The sequence below is a fragment of the Mustela lutreola genome, chromosome 5 (assembly GCF_030435805.1).
Source record: "Mustela lutreola isolate mMusLut2 chromosome 5, mMusLut2.pri, whole genome shotgun sequence".
Lineage (NCBI taxonomy): Eukaryota > Metazoa > Chordata > Mammalia > Carnivora > Mustelidae > Mustela > Mustela lutreola.
Genome location: NC_081294.1, coordinates 4,520,370 through 4,530,193, shown reverse-complemented (window position 1 = coordinate 4,530,193; position 9,824 = coordinate 4,520,370).

Sequence of the window (9,824 nt, the reverse complement as noted above, 5' to 3'; positions counted from 1 at the left end):
GTGCCTGGGTGGCTCAGTGGTTAAGCCGCAGATTCCTGATTTTAGCTCAGGTCGTGATTTTGAGGTGCTGTGATCGAGCCAGGCTCTGTGTGCAGTGGACAGTCTGTTGGAAGATTCTCTCTCTCTCTCTGTCTTCACCCCGCCTACAGCTCACTCACTTTCAAACACATAAATAAATCCTTTAAAAGACAAAAAAAAAAAAAAAAAAAAAAAAAAAAGAGCGATCTATGTGTGTCCCTTTCAATGCTGGTTCTGAGAAGCCAGGTGAGCAGGCAGTGAGCCAACGGCCATGTGCAGGATGGAGGAAGGGCCTGACCACACGCCACCATGCTCACACCTGACCTAAGGCATCCAGCTGCCAGAACGGGGATAAAATACTCTTCTGTTGTTTCAGGATCTCAGTCTACAGTGTTTTGTTAGAGCAATTGGGGCAGACCAAGCCGTAGCTTGAGTACGATTCGTCCTGCGTAGGCATGGGGAGCCCTGCCTGCCATCAGGCGTATCCAGGGCACTGAGCTCCCGTGAGTGCTGCCTGAGTGAGGTCCAGCTGCATACAGGTTTCTTGATATGACCCTGCAGGTTCTTAGGTGTCCTCCCCACTCAGCTCACCTTCCTCAAATCCCGTTCTCTTAGCCCGCATCAGAAAGGATGTTCCTGTTCCTTCTACTGTTTGCATTTCTTCTTCTGGATGTCATTCTTTTCTACCCTGTAGAATTTCCAATTGTGCTCCATGAAGGCCCTGCCCAAGGAATACCATGGGACATAGCATCCATGCCACGCAGATAGAGATCCAAGGTGGGCTGGAAACTCTTGTTCTTCAAAATGCTTTGAACCAAAAGCTCATGAGTTTGCCCCATGGGAGTGGTAAAACCAAAAATGGAATCAAAGGTTATCACTTGATCTCCGGAACAGATTGAATTGGACTAGAAGGCCCTGAAATGAATGAGATGAAAAGAAAACAGTGCTCCAACGGTTTGAAGCCCTGTGAAAGAAATGGACGCAAAGTGCCAAACAAGATAATAAATCCTCGTGGGTCTCTCACGGAGGTTTGGCATTCGTGGATTTGTGTTAAGGAAGAACTCCCGGGTGAGTGGATGGAGAAGTGAATGGTTGGGAGAGGGCACCAGCTCCCTGGTCCCCAGGACAAGGCAGCATTGCAGGTCCCCACCTGCTCTGCAGCTGAAGGGAATCAGCCCAGCGGGGTCCAAGACTGGACAGCTCCCCAGCCAGGCTCCACCAGACGTCATTCTCAGAATCCCGCCGCCGGATCACTGCAGGTTGCCCTGCGTGGATTCTCTTTCCAGGAGGATTTGAACATTGGCTGTACAGTATCTGACACTAAAAATACAATGAAACATAAAAATCGAATTGTCTGAGGGCTAAAGAAGAATGAACAGGAACGGGGAACGTCTATATGCTGAGAGCACCGACATCACGGGACCCTCATAACGAACCAGCCAGGAAGGAGCCGTTCTCACCCAGATTTTAAAACTAAGGAAACCAGAGCTCAGAGAAGAGACACAATGTGAACAAGACCACGTCGTGAGTATCTGGCAGAGCTGGAGTTCAGGGCCATTTGGCTCGAGAGCCTCAGCTCCTTGACATGCCAACGCAGCAAAGATGCTTGTCCGTGCGGGTGGCGGCCAAGGTGAAGACCCTCGGTGAACAGTGAGGAGATGCTCCAGATAATCTTTCTTCTCAAGGGTGCTGTGATTTCCCTACTCATTCCTTCCAGGGTAGTTTCTGGGGAAAGACTTACTGAAGTGTTTCTACAGTTCTTTGTGCTCTTTTTTTTTTCTTTTTGTTCCTTCTTCTCCTCTTGGTCATGTGGACAATGACGTGCCACCGTGAAGAACTTTCTTGGCTGCCTGGAAGGACGGCTTGATCTCCTTGCACTTTTCGACACACCCCTATTCACTCACCACACCAAGGTACGGGGGCATGTTTCTGATGACCAATGACTGATCTCGTGCTTTCTCATCCTGAGGTCATGCCTGGGCAGCAGGGGTCCAGTTGGAGATCACACTGCCACAGTGTGGACTCTGCTGTCTGTGCGACCACTGGCCTGGCCAGTAGGAGGTCACCAGGGCTGCCCAAGGGACTGTGAAGTTTCCTGAGAGAGAAAAGGCCTTGAGGGAAGAGGGATATATAAGTCCTGGGTCTTGTTCCTCCATGGGTCCAAAGAGGGTGGTAGTTCCTTCATGACTAAGAGCTCTCTCTCTCTCTTTTTTTTTAAAGTAGATTCTATGCCCAAGATGGAGCCCAACATGGGGCTTGAATTCATGACCTTGAGATCAAGCAAGACCTGAGCTGAGATCAAGAGTTGGACACTTAACAATAGAGCCATCCAGGCGCTCCTAGGGGCTCTTTTATTAGAACAAGCAGCCGGGCTCAGGTTGGAGTAATGCCAAGGATGTCTCAGGCGCCCAGTGCAAGAGACAGCTTCTTTCCCAGGGCTCACCTATCCTTGTGCCTCCCTGAAGCTGGGGGATCTCTTTGGCCTCCCACCGATACCAGATGTTATAGATTGAATGGTGCCCCCCCACCCCCCCAAAAAGGTACATTGAAAGTCCTCATCTCACTGTGGCCTTATGTGGAGACCGGTTCTGTACAAAGGGGATTAGTGAAGATGCGGCCGGTAGGGTAGCCTTCATCCAACGTGATCTGTATCCTTGTGAAGAGGGATGATTTGAGCATAGACATGCACAAGGGAAGGCCACTTGAAGGTCAAGCCAGGGATCAGGGAGATGCGTGCCAAGGGTTGTGCGAGTGCGGCAGGTGGGGACCTGGGACACACACTCTGCAGAGCCTCGGGAGGCCTGATGGTGCCCACCCCCCATCGCTGACCTCTGTCCTCTGGAGCTGGGAGAGGCACACTCTGGTGTTTGCCCACCCAGTGTGGGTGCTTGGTTAGGCAGCCCTAAGGGACTAAGACATGGGAAGGGCAAAGGCCTCACGGGAGGGTGGCAGGAGGCCTGGTGGGCTGTGGGTGTCCTTGTAGATGTACTAGGGCCCCCAGACTCAGGGGGAGCCACATGGTACCAGGGGTCCTTTTAGGGGCTACACATTTTCTAGAGCCCAGAGCAGACAGAAGTGACTTCCCAAACATACAGATTCCATATGTCCTGTTTTCTCTTTCTGAAGTTGGATACAGAGGGTTTTGAGGTCATTGGTGAGGTTACTACCTGCGTGGGCTTGAGTTTGTCCATGCTGGACACCAACACACCCTACGGGGCCGTTGTGCCGCGTGAGGTCTTGAGACCTTTAGGAACGGGCACACTGACCAAAGTCAGAGACGGGAGCTCCCGCCCAGGAGCCTCCCTTAACTCAGGAAACATCACATGGCCTCGTTGGGTGTTGTTCACTGAGCTGCGTGGCCAGGCCGCTTTCTGTGTAACAGCTCGTGATCATATGACCTTCTTCTTGCCCTCTGAGACTGCGGTCTGGATGCTACCCAGAGGCACATCTCTGTGTCCTCATGTGGAAGTTCACTGTGATGAAAGACTGGGTCCTAACTGGGCAGGGCTAGGAACCAGTGTGGCCGGCATGGCGCCTGCAGCACAGGCCCCCCACACCTGCAGCCCAGGTGTGCGAGTGCCAGAGCCTGGGAGCTGGTGCCAGGTGGAGCCGCTCTGCACCCCCAGGTTCCAGGACGATGTCTCGCCCTCAGCCCGCCGTGGAAATAGCCTGTGGAGGCAGGCATCGCGGGGTAGCCGATGGCGAATTCCACCGGTGAGAAAGCCAGGTCGTGCTGCACCGAGCGACGTGTCAGCATGGCCCAGAACATGGTGAGCGGCTCACGTGGCGCCATAAAGGAAGGAGCACGCCTGCATGAAACCCATCAGCTCCATCACGCCTGGCGCGTGGGCCACTAAGTGAACACCTCACACTGGGGGTTCATCTAAACCCCTTGGTTAAGGTCTCCATTTCCCTATCGACCCACCGAAAACCTCAGAGCTCTTTCTACCGCGCGCTGTGCTGGAAATGTGGTAACCGACCCCTCCTCCTTGGTCTTGTGCCCACACCAGAGAGTCATCGTTTAATTTATCATCCGTCTCCTTGGTGTCAGAGCTGCCTTGTTGGCGGTCTCCGTGTTATTTCCCTCTGCTTCTGGGGACGGCTTCTGGCAGCAGACAGCTAGGCTGGGCTCAAGCACTTTGACAATGAGAAATGGGCAGGACGCCCACCCGCTCCCCGGCAAGTGGCCCACCAGCCGGGCTCACCTGTCCTCAGAGATGCCCTCCCACGGCCGCTAACCAAGTTCTCAGTGGTGAAAACGCGAGATGAAAAACCTGCTATGAAGGTGTTCCCATGTCCTCTCTCTCCACGCAGGCTGCCTGACTGGGACTTGGGAAGACGGGCCTCCTGCCAGCGCTTAGAGGAAGTGCAACGGGAAAAGCATCCGCAGTGGGGGGCAGCCCACGGGAGCTCCGGCGGAGGTGAGCGGCCCGGGTGTGCAGGCCAGGCTCGGAGGCTGCAGGCCGGCGAAGAGCTGCAAGAAGCCTCTGGGCTGGTGGCATGGCCTCTTTCCTGGGAGACATGTTCAGGGGCTTTGGTGGCCAGAGGATGGAGGCCAACAGGTGTGCCAAGAGCCAGGCGAGCCCGGGGACTGGGGTGAGTGTTCTTTTTCTCAAGAGCCCCTTTCATCCTGTCCCTTCCCGGCCATGAGCCAGTCATCATTAGGGTTAGAGTTCTGGGTGCCTTTGAATCAAGTGGGGAGCCCCACCAACCTGGCTGGTTGTCCTTCTCAGGCCTGTCACAGGCCTGCTTGTGACTGCAGTCACCTCACCTCTCCCGGGGATTGATCATGGCTCTTGGCGGCGCTGTGCCAAATACGCTGGAAGGGGTCTGACCCTGCACCCCACCCCCACCCCCTCGCAGCACAGCGTCCCCAGTCGCTATCCACGGGAACAGACTGATGAGATCCCCTCTCTGAGAGGTTATTTGTATAGTCCGGGTCAGGAGCGGGCAGCAGAGGAACAATGAGGTTAAAAGCCCTGGGTGGGAGAGATCGTCTCCTGCACTCAGGCGTGTGACCCCGCTCTGGGGCCACCGTAGAATGAGCCCCAGGCCTGGAGCACTTGCCAGCCTGAGATGGAGCCCTCCCAATGGGCAGGGCTTGTCACCGTGGACGGGAGGAATGTTTCCTGCTTGATTTATTTTTTATTAAAATATTTTATTTATTTATTTGACAGACAGAGATCACAAGTAGGCAGGGAGGCAGGCAGAGAGAGGGGGAAGCAGGCTCCCTGCTGAGCAGCGAGCCCAATGCGGGGCTCGATCCCAGGACCCTGAGATCATGACCTGAACCGAAGGCAGAGGCTTAACCCACTGAGCCACCCAGGTTCCCCTGTTTCCTGCTTTAGACTCTGCGGGTGCTGCCTGACTCTTCCTAAGTGTGTGGGTCACGTGGTACCTGGCCAGCCTCACCCCCTTCTCTGTCCCTTGTGGGGTGGGGGTGGGGTCCTGTCTCTGCTCCTGCGGCACAGGGAAGGTGAGGCCGACCAGAGGGCCTGCAGGGCCTACAGGAGGGACCTACCGATCCTGCATGGAAGCTGACCTCACGGCCTCTTCTGTGTGGGAGCCCCATGTTGCTCCTCTTGGAGTCTGGCGATGGTGATTTCCTCGGTGACTGCTGTGTCGTGATGTAGCAGGCAGAAACGCTCACCTGTCTGCTTCTGGGGGGGCAGGCCGCTGATGTTGCCTGCCTGACGGCCCCCAGAGGTGTCCTGTACAATGCACAGTGCTCGGGGCCCTGCTCGGGGCCCTGGGAGTCGACTTTCAATCACAGAGAGTATGTGCGGCCAGGGGTTCTAGCTCCCACCTGGCGCTGAACGGGCCCCCGTGCTTGGAAGCGCTTCCTGCAGTGCCTGTCCCCCCAGTGTGGCTGGCTGGTCAGTATCCTCCTCTTGCTCCCTCCGGCCTTAAATTCTGCCCCCCATCCCACCTCCGAGTGAGAGGCAGGCCTTGGGGACAGAACCTCACAGGTGGGGAGGGTCTAGAGCACCTGATGCCATCCTTGTTCAGCCATGGGAAGGCAGCCTTGGGACCCCGATGCTTTCTTCCCCCCAGGATGAAATGGCTTTCTTTTGCTTTTCTGGGACTCCGGTTGATTCCTACTTGTCACGGAAGCCAGACAGGGAACGATTGTTTCATAAGCATGACTTTCAAAGGCAGAATGGCCACCACCCCGAGAAACCATGGTTATCCGGAAGGGACCACCCCTGCACATCTGTCAATCTGGGCTTTTCTTCCTTCTGCACTGGCCTGAGACCTGGGGAACCAGAGGGCTTGGATGCAGGGGTCCGGTGGAAGGAAGAGTGGGAGGAGACCAGCCCCTGGTTGGGTCGACCGTCTCTGCAGCTCCTTCCTGCATCCCTCGGGCCCCTTCCCCCCTCCCACTCAGACAACCCGTGAGGACACAGCAAGGACTCCTGTCCCTTCACAAGGGTGGGTGCTGAGCTGGTGGCTTGAGTGTGCTCCTGTGAATGGCCAGCTGGCAAAGCCCCAGCATGGGTACAGCCCCCCCCCCCCGGCGGGTCCACGGGCCCCCTGCTGCTCTCCCCTGTGCTCCTGGGCAGCGATGCAGGGTGAGCTCTGTGCTCCCTGCGTCCTGGTGTTAGGTCAGAGGGAGTCTGCTCATCCTTGTCCGCAGAACCTCGGCTCATGGGAACCAATACGTCTTGTCTCGGCCCCGCCAGCAGAGGCACCTCCCTGCCATTAGCCGCCAGAAATATTAGTCTCCATGTTCCAGCTCCTTGAGCTGCTGATGCACGGCTGTCCTCAGGGTGCCAGTCATGGCCAAATCCTCTGGGGTTCAGACAGGGGAGGGTGTCCAGGCAGCCTTGGGACTCATCCTGCCTGGGTTCAGACCCGTTAGAGTGTAGTTTTGCTTCCGAGCAGTGGTGTCGATGTAAATCTAATAAAACCAGCTTCCAGTAGAGACCAATATCCATAATGACCCAGTGCGGGGTTACGGCTGCTCTGGGAGACAGACTCTGAGGCAGAGCTGTCTGCGGAGCTTTCTCCTGGAGGGAGTGAGGCTCTCGGGAGGTGAGGGCTCACGCCAGGCTGTGGCGGGTGGGGAAGCGGCTGGTGCTGACTCTCAGGGTGGGTTCCACGGAGCCCTGGGTGGTCCGCAGGGAGGCAGAAGCCCGAGCTTCTCTCTCCTTGCAGCAGCTTGTTGTGACTGCAGCGCCATCCCTGGGACTCTAGCCTGGGGCAGAGCTGCTGTTCCCTGCAGCGAGGGGCAACACCCCGTGTCTTAGTAAATCGCCAGCCCACTGGGGGTTTGAACAACAGACGTGTGTAGCCTCGCAGGGTGTGGAGGCTGGAAGCCCAAGGTCAAGGTGTTAGCAGGCCGGTTCCTTCTGCGTCCAGGAGAATCTGTCCAGGTTTCTCTCCTCAGCTTGTAGACGTCCTGTGCCTCCTCACATCATCTTTCCTCCAAGTCCAAATTTCTCCTTTTCATAAGGACACAGGCATATTGGATTGGGGCTATGCTATTGTGATTTATAAGAAGAAATATTTATTTGCTCTTTGTCTCTAGTTCTGGCACAGAACTTCTAAATCCCCTTGGAATTTCCTAAGTGCTGAGAGCAATAAAGGTGTCTTGCTGTGTCAACGACGTGGCCTTTGGAAAGCGCCTCCAGATGGGGCTTGTTGCCGGGAGGAAGAGCAGGTACTTCAAGTGTGGCCCAGCCTCTGGGGAGGGAAGGGCTGGAGGTTGAACTGGTCGATCACCAATGGCCAGTGATTTAGTCAGTCTTGTCTGTGTAATGAATCTTCCATAAAAACCCAGAAGGACGGGGTTCAAAAGCTTCTGGGTGGGCGATCATGTGGGAGCGTAATGGCCCGGAGGGATCAGGGAGGCCCACAGCTTTTCCCCAGCCCGTGTGCTAGAGAGCCAGGCGGAGTCACTGATGCCACGCAGGGGTCTGTGCCGTGCACTGAGGCAAGCAGTGAGGGCGCTGCAGCCATCAGATGTCACTGAGACCAGCACCCGCCGGCGACTCCCCGAAACTGACTGCAAACAGAAGCAGGGGAGGTCCGCTGGGGCCCACGACTGATTCAATCTCTTTGAAAAGGGAGGATTTTTGCAGCAAACTGCCAGACTCTTCAGACACCGACCCCTCTATGTCTGACCACTTCAAAAAGCCAGCTGCCGCTGAAGGCTCCGCGTGGTTGACCTCTGCGCAGAACAGAGGTCCTTCCCTGCGGGAACATAGTAAGTTAGTACGGAGAGCTGTCCAGGCTGGACTGAAGCCCCATCTTCGCTGTGAACCCACACACTGACTTAGCTTTGGGTTCCTTATCTTCCTGCCCCTTGTTCTCTCTCATTTGGTGTGTGGCCTGTCTTGTGTTTCACTTTGTGGGCCGTGCAAGAAACCAAGGTAAACACGTGCTGAGATGTCACTGGGTCTGGATTCCTGCGACTGCTTCATGACTGGGGAGGACACAGCTGGCGTGCGTCCCTCAGAGTGTGCCCACGGCACTTGCCCTACGCCTCGCTTCCCTCTGGCTGTTCCTAACTTCTCTCTTAGACAGTAAACCAGGGGTCTCATAAGTAACCGGTTTCCCGAGTTCTGGGAGCCACTCTAGCACATTACCAACCCGGAGGACGGCGTCGGCGGAAAATCCCGGTCAGAGGCACAGGCGGCAGCTGGAAGGGCACTGGTGTCTGCGTGGGCGAGCAGGGAGCCGCCTGGAGGCCTGGGCCGTGCACACGTGCGCTCCGATGGTAGCTCCGGGTACACAGTGTCAGAATCGAGTTGAATCGTATGACACCCATCCTGTGTCCCAGAATTGCTTCCATGCGTGGGGGTGAAAGCCACACACTGGGATTGAAGTCGGATGGTGGGGTCCACCCTCATGAACCCCCTTTGTAGGATCTAATTCTTTCTGCAAAACCCCTATTTCCAAATAAGGTCATATTCTGAAGTCTGGAGGGACTAGAGCTTCAACACATGAATTTGCAGAGGGCACACTTCGACCCAGAGCACCCAGAAAGGCCACAGCTGTGACTCGCCGGGAGGCACCGTCCACAGCACCTGGGCGCTGGGGTGTACTGGCTCCAAGGAGGGCATCGAACTACCCATCTTCCCAGCTTTGCTGAAAGCTTAGAGAACTCCTGCCTAGTCTAAATTCCGTTTTCATTATAAGGCTGGAAGCTGGAAGCTTTGTCAAATTAAACAAACTCTGTCTGGCTGCTTTCTCTGGGTTATTGACATTCATCCTCCATCCAAAATACATGTACCACGGAACTGCTCATTCAGTCAGTCAATTCTATATTTCCCTGGGTTCCTGAATTTGTTTTTATCTCCCTCCCCCATTTGGACATTCATTTATTTATTTATTTGGGAGAGAGAAAGAGTGAACATGAGGAGGGAAAAGCAGGCTCCCTGCTGAGTAGAGAGCCCAATCCGGGACTCGATCCCAGGACCCTGGGATCATGACTTGAGCCGAAGGCAGACGCTTCATCGACTGAGCCACCCAGGCGCCCCCAATTTGGACTTCAAGAGTAACTTTTTGTTCTTGTATCTTATAATATGTCATTTCAAGTCATTTATTTTATAGCTTTCTCAAACTCATAAGAAAATAATTTCTTACCTGACCTCTAAGAATGGCTTTTACCTTAAATGTGGATTTTTTTCTCTGATAAAATCTTAGATTATGGTTACCATGCTACTCTCAGATCACTGTCGTGTAAAAGTTTCTGAGGCAGCGCACTGAATGCGGAGCTCTTCTAGGACCTTGTTAGCTGGAACATTGCGCGGGGATGAAGACAGAGCCCCTGCTAGTAAACGTCACCCAAGCCCATGGGG